We start from the raw sequence: 19,406 nt of genomic DNA on the forward strand, positions 1-19,406 counted from the left end.
GCGAGACTGATTTGCGTGATAATATAACTCCAGTCTCCCACATAGCCGGCTCTGCATGAATTACTCTTTCTCTATTGCAATTCCCATCTTGATGAATTGGCTCTGCCCAGGCAGCTGGCAAGGTGAACCCCTTGGGCGGTTACTATCTCAATAAACTTCTGATTTTTCTCAACGTAAACTTTCTCTTCCCACAGCCTTTCTTATCCCAGTTAATGAAACTCCATCCTTCTAGTTAAGGCGAGAAATTTGGGGTCTTCCAAGACTCATCTCTTTCTCTCTCTCTCACCAAACATGCAATCCATCAGCAAATTTCTGCATTATCAATAAAACACATCCAGAATCCAACTACATCTTACGACCTCCACTACTACTACCAACTCTGGCTCAGGAAACATCATCTCTTTCCTGATCATCTTAGTAACTTCTTAATTTGTCTTTCTGTCCTTGTCCCTGCTCCACTATAATCTTGAGGGTCAGATCATGTCTCCTCTGCTTAAAGCCCTTCCATGGGTTTTCATCCTACATGAAGTAAACATCAATGCCTTACTATGACCTTCCTCATATAAACCAAAGCCTCTTTCCTCAAGGCCTCTGCATTTATAGCTGGATATATAAATAAAAAAATTAAATCCTAAGCCCCCAACCATCTGAATGGACTCCTCCTCTCATCTACAGACATTCCGAAGTTAACCTGTAAAACTAGTTCAGGCCATGATGGGAAAGTGAAGCCAGATATGCCTCATTATACCCTCCTCCCTTTTGCAATTACTGGTAGAACAAACTAAGTATGATAAGAAATATCTATAGTCTATTTTCTCTGAAGCTTGCTATCTGGAGGCTTCATCTACATGGTAAAACCTTGGTCTCTACGAGCTCTTATTGTAACCTAGACATTACTTTCTATTGATTCCAGGTCTTCAGATAATAACTCAGCCAATGGTCAACCAGAAAATCTATGAATCTACCTATGACCTGGAAGCCCCCTCTTCCAGTTGTTCTGCCTTTCTAAACTCAACCAATGTACATCTTGCATTCATTGATTGATATTTTATGTCTCCCCAAATTGTGTAAAACCAACTTGTAGCCCAACTACCTTGGGCACCTGTTCTCAGGATCTCCTGAGGACTGTGTCATGAGCCATTGACCACTCATGTTTGGCTCAGAATAAATCTCTTTTAATATTTTACAGAGCTTGACTCTTTTTGTCAACATATGTAATATTCACATGGCTTATTTCCTCTATTGTTTGGCTATTTTTCTCAGATTATATGTTTTAATGTGACCATACTGACTATTTAAACATCACCATCTCATCCTCATTTCTAGAACTTCTTATCACAGTTTTTTGTTTTACTGTTCTCCATAGCAAATATCACCACTTGACATAAACTATATTTTTTATTTATTTGCTTAGTATCATTTTTCTCCCTGACTAAATTGTAAGCTTGGTGAACGCAATGATTACTATTTGCTTTTTCACTGCTATCACACGACTATCTAAAAAACTTATTGGCATAATAGGTGCTCAATGTATACTTGTTTGATAAATGAATAAATGGCCTAAGAACAACCTGATGAAAAATTTTAAAACATTGTAGACTCAATATACATCATGTTCACTTTTATTTGTGATAAAACTGAAGCAATTGGTTATGGAAATGATTTATGAATGCATCCACAATCTGGTTTCTCATAATGGGAGTTTACAAATGATGAATATGCAAATCCTCTTGAATGTAAGATGCACTGAAAACAAAGCTGCATATGCAATTAAGGGAATGTTGGCAATAAATGAAGCTAAGATTGCACAATAACGATTACCATGAAACAATTAAAACTGTAATTTTTGTAGATTCATATAATAGCTACAAATCTTCTGTCCCTAGAGCTACATAACTAAATATTGGCCATAGTTCAGTTAAATGTTGCATATTATCTCTAATTCATCACTATTTACACAAGACAAAAAAAAACCCAGAAGCACTATAAACAAAAATAGCAAAACAGTTGAGTACAAATTGCATGGAATTAAAAACGTAGCTTTTGTCAAATGTATTACATTTCTTTCACCAGTGTCTACCACTTTAACTACCTTTGGCCTGAAAACTGGAATTTACAACCATAAAACCAGTGGTATATGAGTAAGTATTTTGGCCTGGTATGCATAAATTGTCAATTAATAAATCTGGACAGCTATTTTTATTTTAGTGCATTCAATCCCAGAGCTCAAAGCTATTTAAAGATGTCAGTTATTTATACTCATATTAATTCTCCCTTCTTCCCTCTCTCCTCTCACTCTTTCTTTCTTTCTTTCTTTCTTTTTTTGAGACAGAGTCTCACTCTGTTGCCCAGGCTGGAGTGCAGTGGCACAATCTCGGCTCACTGCAACCTCTGCCTCTCAGGTTCAAGCGATTCTCCTGCCTCAGCCTCCCCAGTAGCTGGGACTACAGGGGCCCATGACCACGCCTGGCTAATTTTTGTATTTTTAGTAGAGATAGGGTTTTGTCATGTTGGCCAGGTTGAGGCTGGTCTCGAACTCCTGACCTCAGGTGATCTGCCCACCTCAGCCTCCCAAAGTGCTGAGATTACAGGTGTGAGCCACTGTGCCCAACTCTCTTTCTCTTATTCTTACATTGTACCACAATCTGGCAGTACAATATTATTTTAGGGGTTTTCAAATCCTCCATCAATGATACATGATTAGTGGAATAAGGCTTTGCCAACCATTTCAAGGTGTCTGTACCACTGAAGTCACATGTCTAGGGCCTGCCATCCTTCCAATCTTATCTTGCACAAACAGATTAAATGAAATTGTCCAGACTCTCTCAGAGGGTAGAAAATGAAGTCCAAGTCTCAAGGCCATTGTGGTAAAAGTTATAATTGACACCCAGTTTTTACTCCAGAGGTTTTAGACAATGTGTCCGTTATCCTTATTTGTAGTGGATTTCAAGGAAGGAACAGTTACTGTCTCTTAAAAGAGAACTGGAAGCTACTAAAATAAAAAAGGTCCTTAGTTATTTAACTGGATAATATATATGCATCATTCAGATTCTAATAAAGGGATGATTGGTATATTTGAGGGTTTTACAAATGAGACTTAGGCAAAGTCCTGAAAAACCAATCTAAAAATATTCACAGAATATTCAAAATATTCTGATTGTGAGCCACAGCATGAAATCGTTATACAAAATTATAATCAGCTGTTTCTTTAAGAATCAGTGTTATTCAAGAATCAGTGATTAAACATGTTCTTATTTAATCACAATAGCAAGGCTTGATTTTTTTTTCATACTAGCTACTTTGGTAAAATCTAAAGTGATCCTCTTCTCAATAAATGTACAATAAAATTTCATATCTTGGAAGGGGCAGAGGTTAGAACGGTATTGTTTGAAAATCTGGAAATAGGTTAAACAATTTCTTTCATATTAAAAATTAGTTTTATTGTCCAATTTGCAAAGTGTTCAGAAACTGTGAACATACCTAATACTAAGCAGTTTTATAAATAAAATAGCTTATATGAATTTTTTTCTTTTTTCTTTTGTTTGAGATGGGATCTCACCCTGTCACCCAGGCTGGAGTGCAGTGCCGTGATCTCAGCTCACTGCAACCTCTGCCTCCTGGGTTCAAGCGATTCTCCCATCTCAGCCTCCCCAGTAGCTGGGATTACAGGTATGTGCCACCACACCTGGCTAATTTTTATATTTTTAGTAGATACAGGGTTTCACCATGTTGCCCGGGTTGGTCTCGAACTCCTGACTTCATGATATATTTTTAGAGTAAAGAGAAATATATATGGTAAAATAATAGTTTCGTTTTCATAAATAACGGTATAATAAATAAGCCATATATTATAAACTTCCTCATCTCAGAATTTTTCAACTTTAAAAGTTGGTCATTTCATTTTCAAATTTATTTATAAATTTACATATGGTAAAGTTCCTATTTTCCAGTATTCAGCTCTATGAGTTGTTTTTTACTTTTTAAAAAAAGCTTTTATTTTAACTTCGGGGTACATATGTGGGTTTGTTATATAGGTAAATTCGTGTCATGGGGGTCTGTTATACAGATTATTTGGTCACCCAGAGTATAGACCTCCTCTTGGGTGTCTCTAGACACCTCCTCTCCAAGAAGAGGGAGCACGTGGGAAAGTCCCAGCGTCAGTCAGGAGGCAGAGGAAGAGGAGTGAAATGTGGGTAAGAAACTTTCTTCTGGTTTCTAGGAGAAGAAGCAGGGGAGGCAGGGTAAGCAAGCCTAGGACTGGCTAGTTTTAATGATGTCAGCAGGCCCTAGAACATAGAAGCTGTTTCTAGTTGTCTGGAACTTGGTTATTATGGGCTAAATCATGCCTCCCAAAATTCCTATGTTGAAGTGTTAACCCAAAGTACTACTGAAAGTGACTGTATTGGAAATACAGCCTTTATAGAGCTAACTAAGGTAAAATGAGGTAACCAGGGTGGCCCTAATCCAATATGGCTGGTGTACTTAAACTAGAGTTTAGGTCATAGTCAGGTATAGAATGACCATGTGAAGACACAGGGAGAAAACAGCCATCTATAAGCCAAGAAGAAAGGACACAAAACTCAATCAATCCTGCTGACATTTTGAACTTGGATGTCTGGCCTCAATAATCAAGAAAAAATAAATTTCTATTGTTTGAGTAACACAGTCTGAGGTACTTTGTTATGGCAGCCATAATAGACTAATATACTAGCCCTGGGGTGTGTAGGGCAGGTGGATAGTGGCCCACATATGTGAAAAGAAGTCTTTTTAGGAAATCTAAATATCATTTTTTTTTCCAGGACAGAGTCCTTTTTTGTCACCCAGGCTGGAGTGCAGTGGTGCCATCTCAGCTCACTGCAACCTCCACCTCCCAGGTTGAACCCTCTGGAGTAGCTGGGATTACAGCGGCACGCCATCATGCCCAGCTAATTCTTGTATTTTTAGTAGAGATGGGGTTTCACCATGTTGGCCAGGCTGGTCTTGAACTCCTGACCTCAAGTGATCTGTCCACCTCAGCCTCCTAAACAATCATTTCTATAAACGAAAAAGACTTAGCACAAGACGGCTATGTTACAACTTAAGTCCACTCATTTTCTTTAAGTCCACTCATTTCTAAATACAATATTTCTGTTATAATATGGCAAAAGTACCTGTATGTCTATTAAAATATGGGAAATGCTTGGCCCGGATTAATTCTTCTTCAATAAAGCCTCCTTATATACTTTGAGGACTTAGCTTCATTTTTCATACTAAAACAAAAACCTAGAAATAATATAATATTCTTAGCACAAATGTAAGTACTGTTAAAAACATCTTCCCTTGATATTTTATTTAAATCTGCTTTTTTATGGAATAGAGCATATGTATCTCACAAGGAAGAAGAAATAATCCAAAATCTCAAATATTTGGCATTTGAATAACTGCACATGTTCTTTGTTCAATCATTTGGTCAATCTATATTTATTAAGTGCTTGTTCTGTTCTAGGGTCCACAAATGAATTAGACAGGGTAGGAACTATGCCTCAAGGCACTTAGAATTTAGTCATGGAGATAAATCAATACACGTGTGTCTGTGTGTGTGTGTGTCTGTGTGTGTGTGTGTGTGTAGGGGGTGGTAGTGGCAATGTGTAGGGATAGTCTATTAGGGAAAATTCCCTGCACAAGAAACCTCAACTCACAAGAAACGTTTGCTCAGAAACCTGAGCATAAATGGTGGAAGGACATATCAAAAACAAAGAAAAGAAAGAAAGAAAGAAAGAAAGAAACAAAGAAAGAAAGAAAGAAAGAAAAGGAAGGAACAAAGAAGGTAGAAGGGAGAAGAAGGAAGAAAAAGGAAAGGAGAGGAAGAAGGCAAGGGAGGTGGAGGAAGGAGGGAGGAGAAATGTAGGAGGAGGACAGAGGGGAGAGGAATGGGCATAAAAGAGGGAAGAGAAGGTGGGGAGGATAGGGAGAGGATGAAGGAGAGGAAAAATGAGAAGAAGAAGAAAAAGAAAAGTCATGGAATGAGGCTTTCGGGCAGAGGAAAAGAGGTTTGCATAATACCCAAGAATTAGAGGACACTGTGTTGCTGAACTCACAAGTAATTTGTTTTGACCAGAGTATGGGATTCTTGGGGGAACTGTGAAGGAGGACATTGGACTACTGAAAAAGAGCAGTATCGTGAGGAGCTAATACCATGACAAAATATTTGAATTCTGTCCTGGAGGCAGTAAGACTTATTTATAGATCTATGAGAAGTGAAGACATGGCCATAGGTGTCTGTTACAAAGTATAATCTGTTGGAAGTAGATTGTTGAGTAGAATACATTAAAATTGGAAGAAAAAAAATATCCCATAGGGGGAAAAAAATGTGGGCTGGAACAAAGTCAGGGTTGGATAAATAGTAGTAATAAAGAAGAGGAGAAAATTTAAGAAATAAGGTAGGACATTCCCCCCATAATATTTTTTAGCCAAATTGATATAAAGGTGAAAAAAAGAGAAGAATATGTAAAAATTACTCTTAACTTTTTGACTGAGAAAAAACAACTGCCAATGACTAAAACAGGGAATGAACGAGAGGGAACAGATTTTGAAAGAAAGTTGGAGTTGAGAGAAGGACTGTGTGGTAGATAGAGCTCCCTCTCCCCTCTCCCCTCTCCCCTCTCCCCTCCCCCCTCCCCCCTCCCCCCTCTCCCCTCTCCCCTCTTTCCACAGTCTCCCTCTGATGCCGAGCCGAAGCTGGACTGTACTGCTGCCATCTCAGCTCACTGCAACCTCCCTGCCCGACTCTCCTGCCTCAGCCTGCCGAGTGCCTGCGATTGCAGGCGTGCGCCGCCACGCCTGACTGGTTTTCGTATTTTTTTGGTGGAGACGGGGTTTCGATGTGTCGGCTGGGCTGGTCTCCAGCTCCTAACCGCGAGTGATCCGCCAGCCTCGGCCTCCCGAGGTGCCGGGATTGCAGACGGAGTCTCGTTAACTCAGTGCTCAATGGCGCCCAGGCTGGAGTGCAGTGGCGTGATCTCGGCTCACTACAACCACCTCCCAGCCGCCTGCCTTGGCCTCCCTAAGTGCCGAGATTGCAGCCTCTGCCTGGCAGCCACCCCGCCTGGGAAGTGAGGAGCGTCTCCGCCTGACTGCCCATCGTCTGGGATGTGAGGAGCCCCTCTGCCTGGCTGCCCAGTCTGGAAAGTGAGGAGCGTCTCTGCCCGGCCGCCATCCCATCTAGGAAGTGAGGAGCACCTCTTCCCGGCCGCCATCACATCTGGGAAGTGAGGAGCGTCTCTGCCCGGCCGCCCATCGTCTGAGATGTGGGGAGCACCTCTGCCCTGCCGCCCCGTCCGGGATGTGAGGAGTGTCTCTGCCCGGCCGCCCTGTCTGAGAAGTGAGGAGACCCTCTGCCTGGCAACTGCCCCGTCTGAGAAGTGAGGAGCCCCTCCGCCCGGCAGCCACCCCGTCTGAGAAGTGAGGAGCGTCCTCCCTCCTCGTCTGGGAGGGAGGTGGGGGGGTCAGCCCCCCGCCCGGCCAGCCGCCCCGTCCGGGAGGTGAGGGGCACCTCTGCCCGGCCGCCCCTACTGGGAAGTGAGGAGCCCCTCTGCCCGGCCAGCCGCCTCGTCCGGGAGGGAGGGGGGGGTCAGCCCCCCGCCTGGCCAGCCACCCCGTCCGGGAGGCGAGGGGTGCCTCTGCCCGGCCGCCCCTACTGGGAAGTGAGGAGCCCCTCTGCCCGGCCAGCCGCCCCGGCCGGGAGGGAGGTGGGGGGGTCAGCCCCCCTCCCGGCCAGCCGCCCCATCTGGGAGGGAGGTGGGGGGGTCAGCCCCCCGCCCGGCCAGCCGCCCCGTCCGGGAGGGAGGTGGGGGGATCAGCCCCCCACCTGGCCAGCCGCCCCGTCCGGGAGGGAGGTGGGGGGATCAGCCCCCTGCCCGGCCAGCCGCCCTGTCCAGGAGGTGGGGGGGGCGCCTCTGCCCGGCCGCCCCTACTGGGAAGTGAGGAGCCCCTCTGCCCGGCCAGCCGTCTGTCTGGGAGGGAGGTGGGGGGGTCAGCCCCCGGCCCGGCCAGCCGCCCCGTCCGGGAGGGAGGTGGGGGGGGTTAGCCCCCCGCCTGGCCAGCTGCCCCATCCGGGAGGTGAGGGGCGCCTCTGCCCGGCCGCCCCTTCTGGGAAGTGAGGAGCCCCTCTGCCCGGCCAGCCGCCCCGTCCGGGAGGGAGGTGGGGGGGTCAGCCCCCCGCCCGGCCAGCCGCCCCGTCCGGGAGGGAGGTGGGGGGGTCAGCCCCCCGCCCGGCCAGCCGCCCCATCCGGGAGGGAGGTGGGGGGGGTCAGCCCCCCGCCCGGCCAGCCGCCCCGTCCGGGAGGTGAGGGGCGCTTCTGCCCGGCCGCCCCTACTGGGAAGTGAGGAGCTCCTCTGCCCGGCCACCACCCCATCTGGGAGGTGTACTCAACAGCTCATTGAGAACGGGCCATGAAGACAATGGCGGTTTTGTGGAATAGAAAGGGGGGAAAGGTGGGGAAAAGATTGAGAAATTGGATGGTTGCTGTGTCTGTGTAGAAAGAGGTAGACATGGGAGACTTTTCATTTTGTTCTGTACTAAGAAAAATTCTTCTGCCTTGGGATCCTGTTGATCTGTGACCTTACCCCCAACCCTGTGCTCTCTGAAACATGTGCTGTATCCACTCAGGGTTGAATGGATTAAGGGCGGTGCAAGATGTGCTTTGTTAAACAGATGCTTGAAGGCAGCATGTTCGTTAAGAGTCATCACCACTCCTTAATCTCAAGTACCCAGGGACACAAACACTGCGGAAGGCCGCAGGGTCCTCTGCCTAGGAAAACCAGAGAACTTTGTTCACTTGTTTATCTGCTGACCTTCCCTCCACTATTGTCCTGTGACCCTGCCAAATCCCCCTCTGCGAGAAACACCCAAGAATGATCAATAAAAAAGAAAAAAAAAGAAAGAAAGAAAGAAAGTTGGAGTTTACTTCTAAACATTGTTGATTTCCAGTTTCTGTAGCAAATATATTTGCTTATTCCACTCATAAATCTGTTCTCCTTACTTACCTCTATTCCAAAGGCTAAAAGCTAAATATTCAGTTTTGTTAGCCTGCCTAGCAAATAAAGTTACCCAGATAAAATAGTCAAGCCAATGATATGGCCAAAAACATTGCCCCTTCTTATTTCGACCTTCTTCCTGCCCAAAATAAACGTGGAAATATCTACACCGCTATCTGTATAAACGTGGAAATATCTACACCGCTCTCTGTATAAACGTGGAAATATCTACACCGCTCTCTGTATAAACGTGGAAATATCTACACCGCTGTCTGTATAAACGTGGCAATATCTACACCGCTGTCTGTATAAACGTGGAAATATCTACACCGCTGTCTGCATAAACGTGGAAATATCTACACCGCTGTCTCTATAAACGTGGAAATATCTACACTGCTATCTGTATAAACGTGGAAATACCAACACCGCTGTCTCTATAAACGTGGAAATATCTACACCGCTGTCTCTATAAACGTGGAAATATCTACACCGCTCTCTCTATAAACGTGGAAATATCTACACCGCTATCTCAATAAACGTGGAAATATCTACACCGCTCTCTGTATAAACGTGGAAATACCAACACCGCTGTCTCTATAAACGTGGAAATATCTACACCGCTATCTCTATAAACGTGGAAATATCTACACCACTCTCTCTATAAACGTGGAAATATCTACACCGCTATCTCAATAAACGTGGAAATATCTACACAGCTACCTCTATAAACGTGGAAATAACTACACCGCTATCTGTATAAACGTGGAAATATCTACACCGCTATCTGTATGAACGTGGAAATATCTACGCCGCTATCTCTATAAACGTGGAAATATCTACACTGCTATCTGTATAAACGTGGAAATATCTACACCGCTATCTCAATAAACGTGGAAATATCTACACCGCTATCTGTATAAACGTGGAAATATCTACACCGCTATCTCTATAAACGTGGAAATATCTACACGGCTATCTCTATAAACGTGGAAATATCTAAACGGCTATCTCTATAAACGTGGAAATATCTACACCGCTATCTCTATAAACGTGGAAATATCTACACCGCTATCTCTATAAACGTGGAAATATCTACACGGCTATCTCTATAAACATGGAAATATCTACACCGCTATCTCTATAAACGTGGAAATATCTACATGACTATCTGTATAAACGTGGAAATATCTACACCGCTATCTCTATAAACGTGGAAATATCTACACCGCTATCTCTATAAACATGGAAATATCTACACTGCTGTCTCTATAAACATGGAAATATCTACACCGCTATCTCTATAAACATGCAAATATCTACACCGCTGTCTATAAACATGGAAATACCTACACCGCTATCTCTATAAATGTGGAAATATCTACACCGCTGTCTCTATGAACATGGAAATATCTACACCGCAATCTCTATAAACGTGGAAATATCTACACCGCTGTCTCTAGAAACATGGAAATATCTACCCCGCTATCTCTATAAACGTGGAAATATCTACACCGCTATCTCTATAAACATGGAAATATCTACACTGCTATCTCTATAAACGTGGAAACATCTACACCGCTATCTCTATAAACCTGGAAATATCTACACCGCTATAAGTATAAACGTGGAAATATCTACACCGCTATCTGTATAAACATGGAAATATCTACACCGCTATCTGTATAAACATGGAAATACCTACACCGCTGTCTCTATAAACATGTAAATATCTACACCGCTATCTGTATAAACATGGAAATATCTACACCGCTGTCTCTTTAAACGCGGAAATATCTACACCGCTATCTGTATAAACATGGAAATATCTACACCGCTGTCTCTATAAACATGGAAATATCTACACCGCTATCTCTATAAACATGGAAATATCTACACCGCTGTCTCTATAAACATGGAAATATCTACACCGCTATCTCTCTAAACGTGGAAATATCTACACCGCTGTCTCTATAAACGTGGAAATATCTACACCGCTATCTCTATAAACGTGGAAATATCTACACCGCTGTCTCTACAAACGTGGAAATATCTACACCGCTATCTGTATAAACGTGGAAATATCTACACCGCTATGTGTATAAACGTGGAAATATCTACACCGCTATGTGTATAAACGTGGAAATATCTACACCGCTATCTCTATAAACGTGGAAATATCTACACCGTTATCTGTATAAACGTGGAAATATCTACACCGCTCTCTCTATAAACGTGGAAATATCTACACTGCTATCTGTATGAACGTGGAAATATCTGCACCGCTATCTCTATAAACGTGTAAACATTTACACGGCTATCTGTATAAACATGGAAATATTTACACCACTCTCTCTATAAACATGGAAATATCTACACCGCTATCTCTATAAACATGAAAATATTTACACCACTATCTGTATAAACATGGAAATATTTACACCGCTATCTCTATAAACATGGAAATATTTACACCGCTATCTCTATAAACATGGAAATATCTACACCCTAACACTAACCCTCGCCCTAACCCTAACCCTAACCCCTAACCCTGACCCTGACCCCGACCCCGACCCCGACCCCAACCCCGTCCCCGACCCTGACCCCAACCCTACCCTGACCCTGACCCTGACCCTAACCCCTAACCCTGACCCTGACCCTACCCTGACCCTGACCCTAACCCTAACCTCTCACCCTCTGCACCCAGAGTGCTCGTGATGGCCAGCAGAGCCGGCCCCCATCTCCTCCGACCCCTCCCCACCTCTCACCCTCTGCACCCAGAGTGCTCGTGATGGCCAGCAGAGCTGGCCCCCATCTCCTCTGACCTCCCACCTCTCTCTCTCAGCTAGTCCTCGAACATGTCTGATGTGGTCCCACCTTGGGACCCACATTGCTACTCCTCTGCCTGGAGGGGTACCCACAGTTATCCACACAGTTCACTCCTGTCTTTCAGGTCTTTGTGCAAATATCACCTTCTCAGTGGAGACTACACCTTCAGGACTTAGGCTGTGCCTGGTACATAGTAGATGCTCAGTAGACACTGGCTGTAGGAAGGAACTACAGGTTGAAATAAGGAGATCATTTCCCTGAGCTTCCGAAGCTCATATTAACTCACCATTTGTTGTTTACTGCTAATATTGAGCACTATCAGTAAAATACATAAAACCCTCTGCCAATCCAGGATGTGAAAATGACACTTTACTGTTTTAGTTTGCATTTCTCTGCTTACAAATGGAATACACACATTTTCATGTGCTGTTGGCTACTTATTCATTCAGAAAACATACTAACTTCTGGCTCTTTTTCATGTCCTTTATCAAGTTTGGATCATGTCATTTGCTGTTTTCTGTCTGATGTAAACTGTCAAAGTTTAAAGGGTATCGTCTTTTCCTGACACGTACATTGTGAATAATTTTCTGGCTTACATTTTGACTTTTAATTTCATTCACGATGTTTTTAATGAATAATTTTAATTTTTATGAATGCAAGTTAAAATAATTCTTTCATTGTGGTTTCTGACATGTCATGCAAATAACGGTCTTCTCCTCCAAGAGCACAGAAATATTTGCCAATACTGTCCTTAAAATCGGTCACAGTTTCATTTTTTATATATGCCTTTTACTTCAATTGGGGCTTCATTTTACTGAATGCCCTATTTGAAGCAAGTTTCTCAGTTAATTCTTTTCTCAAAGTGCTAAGTATGGTAGATTGCAAACATAAATGGCCACATAATGCTCCCACCTCCTTTACCTCCTCTCCCAGGAGGAGATAGCCTCCATCTTTCCACTCCTTAATCTGGGCTTGGCCATGTGACTTACACTGGCCAATGGGATATTAACAAGTCTGATGTGCACAGAGGCTGTAGAATGTGCACTGGGGCTTGGTCTCTCTTGCTGCCCTGGAGACCAGCTACCCCACGAAGGAAACAGAGCCAACCTGCTGCTTCCTGGAGGAGGACAGTCCCTCAGTCCCTCTGTCTCTGCCAACCAGTTAACCTGCTGTTTCCAGGAGGAAGACAGTCCCTCGGTCCCTCTGTCTCTGCCAACCAGTTAACCTGCTGCTTCCTGGAGGACAGTCCCTCAGTCCCTCTGTCTCTGCCAACCAGTTAACCTGCTGCTTCCTGGAGGAAGACAGTCACTCTGTCTCTGCCAACCCAGTTGACCGCAGACATGCAGGTCTGCTCAGGTAAGACCAGCACAGTCCCTGCCCTGTGAGCCAAACCAAATGGTCCAGCCACAGAATCGTGAGCAAATAAGTGATGCTTGTGTTAAGTCACTAAGATTTGGGCAAAAGCTGAGCATTTATCCCAATCCCAATACTGTTTGTCCTTCTGTTTATCTGTCTGTCCTTCTCTGCTCATTTAAAATGACCCCACTGCATCTAGTACATTTTTATAGGATCAAGGATCTGCTCTTGGATTTATGTCGTGTTCCCACCTCGAGGCAGCTTTGTAAGCTTCTGAGCACTTCCCAATTCCGGGTGACTTCAGGCGCTGGGAGGCCTGTGCATCAGCTGCTGCTGTCTGTAGCTGAGTTCCTTCACCCCTCTGCTGTCCTCAGCTCCTTCACCCCTGGGCCTCAGGAAATCAATGTCATGCTGACATCACTCTAGATCTAAAACTTGGGTTTTTGGACCAGGTGCGGTGGCTCACACCTGTAATCCCAGCACTTTGGGAGGCCGAGGCGGGTGGATCACAAGGTCAGGAGATCAAGAAGATCCTGGCTAACACGGTGAAACCCCGTCTCTACTAAAAATACAAAAAAATTAGCCGGGTGTGGTGGCAGGTGCCTGTAGCCCCAGCTACTCAGGAGGCTGAGGCAGGAGAATGGTGTGAACCTGGGAGGTGGAGCTTGCAGGGAGCCAAGATCACGCCAGTGCACTCCAGACTGGGTGAGAGAGCGAGACTTTCTCAAAAAAAAAAAAAAAAAAAAAAAAAAAACTTAGGTTCTTGGATGTTCGGGAAATGGGGTTCTTTATCTAGGATCCTTGAAGCGCCCCCAAGGGCATCTTCTCAAAGTTGGATGTGTGCATTTTCCTGAGAGGAAAGCTTTCCCACATTATACAGCTTCTGAAAGGGTTACTTGACCCACAGATGTGAAGCTGAGGCTGAAGGAGACTGATGTGGTTTCTCCTCAGTTTCTCTGTGTGGCACCAGGTGGCAGCAGAGGTCAGCAAGGCAAACCCGAGCCCAGGGATGCGGGGTGGGGGCAGGTACGTCCTCTCTTGAGCTACAGCAGATTAACTCTGTTCTGTTTCATTGTTGTTGTTTAGTTTGCGTTTTGTTTCTCCAACTTTGTGCTACATCCGGAAAAAGTTTGGATCACAATTCCCAGTGCTGAAGAAAAGGCCAAACTCTGGAAAAAATTTGAATATTTTGAGCCAAATGTGAGGACCACAACCTGTGAGAATGGAAAATAAATCCTGGGACCCCAGACTCACTAAGCCAAAGGGAAAAGCCAAGCTGGGAACTGGCTTATGCAAACCTGCTTCCCATCTGGTTCCTAAATAAGATAGCTATTACACAAAGACAAAAAAGCTACATCCCTGTCTCTACCTCCATCGCATGTAAAATGTGTATTCAGTGAACGCTGACCAAAGACTGAAGAATGCAACCATTTGCCTCTGATTTACCCACACCCATTTTTTCCACTTCTTCCCCTTTCCCCAATACCCACACTTTTCCCCTTTACTTACTGAGGTCCCCAGACAATCTTTGGGAAAAGCACGGACCACAGTTTTTCCTGTGGTTCTCTGTTCTTTTCTCAGGTGTGTCCTTAACCTTGCAAATAGATTTCTTGAAATGATTGAGACTCACCTTGGTTGTGTTCTTTGATTAGTGCCTGTGACGCAGCTTCAGGAGGTCCTGAGAACGTGTGCACAGTTTAGTCGGCAGAAACTTAGGGAAACGTAAGACCACCATCAGCACATAGGAGTTCTGCATTGGTTTGGTCTGCATTGGTTTTGTCTGGAAGGAGGAAAATTCAAAGTAATGGGGCTTACAGGTCATAGATAGATTCAAAGATTTTCTGATTGTCAATTGGTTGAAAGAATTATTATCTACAGACCTGCTATCAATAGAAAGGAGAGTCTGGGTTAAGATAAGAGACTGTGGAGACCGTGCATAGTTGCTTCCTGATCAGCTCTTTATTTGATTGAGAGTGAGGCAGGGAAGATTAGAGGGAAGCTTACAGTGGAATTCAGGGCTGAGGCTGCTATTCTTTTGCTCCTTGTAACTTCCTACAGTGTTGTCAGCATCCACATAATTCTCTGTGGGGTTGGTCTCAGAGCCAGGTTACCTTGTCTTAGGTCCAGTGGCACCCTGACTGGCTTGGTGTCCTTGAACAAGTTACCTAACCTCTCCATACATCAGTCCCTCAGCTGTAAAATTTAAAAAAAAAAAAAAGAAGAAGAGTACCTACTGTATAGCATTGATTTGAAGATTGAATGAGCTGGTATTATACGTTTAAAAGCAGCGCCTGACACGCAAAAGACTCTCAACAAATACTATCCTTTACTAATATCCTGTGTGTCTGTATCAGAGCTGGTGGGGTGGAGGGACAGAAAGAAGTGGGCTTGCTCTTGGGCTTGCTCTTGGGCTCACCCCTTATCCTCCAGTATGTTAGAGCTTCTTACAGTGGTTTCAGGCAGCATCTGAAGACAGTAAAAGCAGAAGCTCCAAGGCTTCTTACATTCTAGCCTGGAAAATCACATCACATTGCTTCCTTCATATTTTTTTGGCAAATCAGGTTGCAAGGCTTGCCCAGATTAGGGTAAAGAGGCAAAGAGGCTCCTTTTCTTTTCCTTTTTTTTTTTTTAAGTCAGAATCTCGCTCTGTTGCCCAGGCTGGAGTGCAGTGGCGTGATCTAGGCTCACTGCAAGCTCTGCCTCCTGGGTTCATGCCATTCTCCTACCTCAGGCTCCCAAGTAGCTGAGACTACAGGCACCTACCACCACGCCCGGCTAATTTTTTTTTTTTTTTTTTTTTTTTTTAGTAGAGACTGTGTTTCACTGTGTTAGCCAGGATGGTCTCCATCTCCTGACCTCGTGATCCACCTGCCTTGGCCTCCCAAAGTGCTGGGATCACAGGCGTGAGCCACCATGCCCGACCAAGAGACTCCTTTTCTTGATGAAAGGAGTAGTGAAGTCACATTGCATGTCCTTGCAAAGGGACATGCAGACCACATTAGTGAGAGTATGTGCCTGTATTTTGCAATCTGTAACATGGGCATAAACTAAATGTTTTCCAAAGGGAATAGGGCAAAACAAAAAGGACCTTGACCACTCCTTTGGCCCTGAATAAATCCAGGAAGCCTAAGAGTATGACTATCCTGAGGTAGAAAGAGGGTCACATGCTGGATAAGAGGTACCTGGGCTCTCCACTTACAAGAAGAGAGCATGGTTACATTTATAATCACCATTCCCAACATGCTGTGAGTGCAGGCAGCTACCAGGAGGAGAACAAAGGAAATAACCAGGACACCCATCTCTAAACCTGTTAATTTAATCACACGGAACACTTCTATTTAAAATTCCCGAGAGTTAAGATGTAAGAGTGCTTATCAAGGTAAATGCTGTTCACACTGCTTGGAGTGTCAGGCCTAGATCTCTATCCATCAGAAACAACCATATCAGTAACAACAACAGCAACATGATGATGGGGCAATTTCTGAAAAGCACCATGTATTTTATCAATACATGTCCGTTGCAGAAAATCCAGGTGAATCCAAAGAAGAAATAAATGTCTTCCACAATCCCATAGCCCAGAGCTAACTAACCACTATAAAGAACCCAGCGTGGTTTTAACTAATGGATCAAAAGATGCTCATCAAAGGCTCTGAGCTTTCCTGAGTGCTAACAGGAAACATCCAGCATCACTGGTCCCTCCAAGGCTGCAGGTGTCTTTGCCCATAGTGCCTGTTTTGTGTCAGGGAAAGAATCAACCTTGGAGCCAAGCCCAGGAATCAGGATGACCAAGACATACTGGACAAGGAGGGAACAAAGCCATCCAAGGACACTCAAGGACAAATCAAGCAAATGAATTTAAGGGAGACCTGCTCATGGTCTGCTTTGCTGCTCAGCGTGGCTGGGAGGCACAGTGGAAGATCATGCATCCTGCCCCTGGGACTCCTCTGCCAGAGCCTGAGAGCTTTCTCCTGCCCACAGGCTAGGGGTAGGACAGTTGGAATTGATCCATGCCTTCTAGCTAGACTGTGGGTCCCCTCAGTCTTGGGCATGGTGACAGCCCAGCATCAGACAGAGGTCAGTATCAAACTAGAAAATTTAATAAATGCTGTCAGATTTGTAGACCCAAGAAAATATAAACTGCCAATCACGAAGGAAAAAAATCTCTCAATGATCTCATCTTTATGTGATTCCCTTGCTGCCTGGAAATTGACATTTCCTTGGGGATAATCTGGTCATAGGATTGGTGAAGGTGGAAGGGAGGCCACCTCCGAAGGTGGGGCCCTCTGCTCACCTGGGACAGGGAGGGCCTGAGGTAGGTGTCTGTGTGGGCTGGGGAGGAGGATGGGAGCAGTGCTACTAGATGTTTCCACTTTCTCCTCATTAGATAATAACGAATGGGTGATTTCCCTAGTCACTGCAGTGTGAGGAAATCTACAAAATTAATTTCACAATACACTTTACAGGATAGGTGGAGAAACACATGAAGCACAGCTGCAGTGGATTATAAAAAATGGCCTTTCGAGTTGAGCAATAAATTCGTTCAAGCAGCCATTCTGAAGGACAAACGTGGCTCTCTATTTAAGAGGGGCATTCCAGCACTTCTCTATCCACTGGGTTGACAATGACTCACCAAAGCCTCTGGTAGCCACCACAGGACACCCAGAGCATATGTTTTAAAGCTGAACACCAAACTGCGGACTTCGGGAGTAAGTGAACTGACTGGTTTTTATTTTGTTTTACTGCTTTTAACATTACAGTAACTGTTACAGGTTCCAGCAGGCTAACTGGGTGGAAATGAGTTTGGTTTCACTTAGTCTCTCTAAAGAGAAAGCAAGTCGGTAGACTAATACCTAATAAAAGCAAAGCTGCCAACAATTGAAATTGCCTGGGCTGCTCTGTGTGTCCCACATGCATGGGTGTGGGTGCCAGTGTGTGTGCGTGTGTGCATGCATGTGCATGTGTGTTGGGATAGAGTGGTAAGAAAATGGGAAATAATAAGAATGTTCAGTCCATAGCCCTTCATTATAAAAAGGTGAGCTGTAATAAATACTAGTGCCACATTTAGCCAAAACTTTACTCCAGCCAAAGGTGATATTTTCATGATAACATCCTATGATTGCTTTATTCTTCATCTTTTATGTTCTTCCTAGATGGGCTCAGAACATACAAGAATTAAGTACACATCTTATTTTCCAGTGATAATGCTACCGGCAAATTCTGTTGTTTGTATAAACATCAGCCATGTTTATATAACTAAACTAGTGTTTTGTTTTGTCAATTCAGCAAGAAATTAGACCAAATGGTGGCTTAATGCTGCATTGATTTGGCTATCCATTTCTTTTCACTTTTCTGCAAAATATTTAATACATTATTAAATTGAATTATGCTGACGCCACAGTTGTTCTTATCTCAATTGTCTTAAAATTCATTTAATTTTTTTTCCTTTGGTTTCATTATTCAAATTTTAACTTCAGTTCTCAAGATTTTATCTGATGGAAGAGATGGAGTCCATTACTAAGGACTCCATTGTGCTCCATCATGCCAGAGTTGTAAAATAGATCTTTTAAAGGAAATTTACTGTGATTTTTTTCTATTTAAGAGCTTCCTCTCCAGTTGAGCATGTAAGAAAATTATACCAGGAGAATACAGTAAACTCTATAAGGCAAGCTATAAACATGCAGCATTGTGATTAGGGCTGGTTCTCCTTCTAGAAACATGGTAGGATTGCAATTTCATACCATCCTTGAAGTTAGAGAGAGCCACGTGACTCATTTAGCCAATGAACTGTGAGCAGAATGACATGTCACTTCCAGCAGAAGCTTTAAGAATCTGAGAGACATTCATACGTTTTCCATGTGCTGTAGCCTTATACCCAAAGCCTGGGTCCCAAGTGACCATGACAGGCAGAGCTCCCTGTTGAGCCACAGAGATTTACAGAATGTCTGTTAACACAGCATAATCCAGCCCAACCTGACTAATCTGATGTTAACATGTATAATAAAGAATTCTATCAATGCTGAGGGAAGATGATTAGTTAAGGTCCTAGGTTGCAAGTCTCAAAACCTCTTCTAAGGATTGTAGACAGGAAATTAAATGACTTCTAGTCCCTAGAGTTCCCAATCTCCTACCATCCCATCCTAATATGACAGAAGTAATTCCTGAGTTGCTTCTGAAACCAGAGCTTCCCTCGGAACGCTTAGCCTGCCAGA

The sequence above is a fragment of the Pan troglodytes genome, chromosome 18 (genome assembly GCF_028858775.2).
Source record: "Pan troglodytes isolate AG18354 chromosome 18, NHGRI_mPanTro3-v2.0_pri, whole genome shotgun sequence".
Classification (NCBI taxonomy): Eukaryota; Metazoa; Chordata; class Mammalia; order Primates; family Hominidae; genus Pan; species Pan troglodytes.